Raw genomic sequence first — 632 nt, 5'->3', positions numbered from 1 at the left:
GGTCCTCTCTTCTCTGCCCTGGATCAGCCACAGGTCAGAGCAGCGGGCCTCTGAGGTCCCCTTCCATCTCTGACATCTGTGATTCAATGAGAGGCTGGGACTCACACAAAGTCACATAGGGAGTGACGGAATCAGGATTTGCACCCCGGACCTCTGGCTCCAAAGTCAGTAGGCTGCTCTTACAACATTCTGCCAGCACCATTCTCCTTCAGTCTCCTAAGCCCAGCTCCCCTGACCCACAGGGTACCCCCACCAAACCCCCGGCTCCCAGGAGCTGGAGGGCTGAGGTACTAGGCAGGGAATGATGGGGAGTCTGTAATGATTCAAACACTAACACAGTCTGCAAACCCCGGCCTGGCTGCCGGCTGCCGGCTGCACGCACCCTCATTCCACTAGTTAATTGATCGATCCTCACTTTACAACAATAGGCGATGGTCACCAGTCAAGTCAAATTAATTCCTTTCAAGTTAGTTAATCGCAATTCAGGTCAGTTCAGCTCAGCTTAACTGGAGGGGCCACGTGGTGCTGCAGAGAGAATTTCAGCAGGGGAGTAACAGTGACTGCAATCCTCCAGGCCGCCCCTGCATACAGCGCTTCTGGATGTCTCCAGCACCCCAAAGTCAGGGCAGCGC

The sequence above is a fragment of the Phascolarctos cinereus genome, unplaced genomic scaffold (genome assembly GCF_003287225.1).
Source record: "Phascolarctos cinereus isolate Bilbo 61053 unplaced genomic scaffold, phaCin_HiC Scaffold_1;HRSCAF=81, whole genome shotgun sequence".
NCBI lineage: Eukaryota > Metazoa > Chordata > Mammalia > Diprotodontia > Phascolarctidae > Phascolarctos > Phascolarctos cinereus.
The sequence above is the reverse complement of the archived record's forward strand: the minus strand, read 5'-3'. Positions refer to the sequence as shown.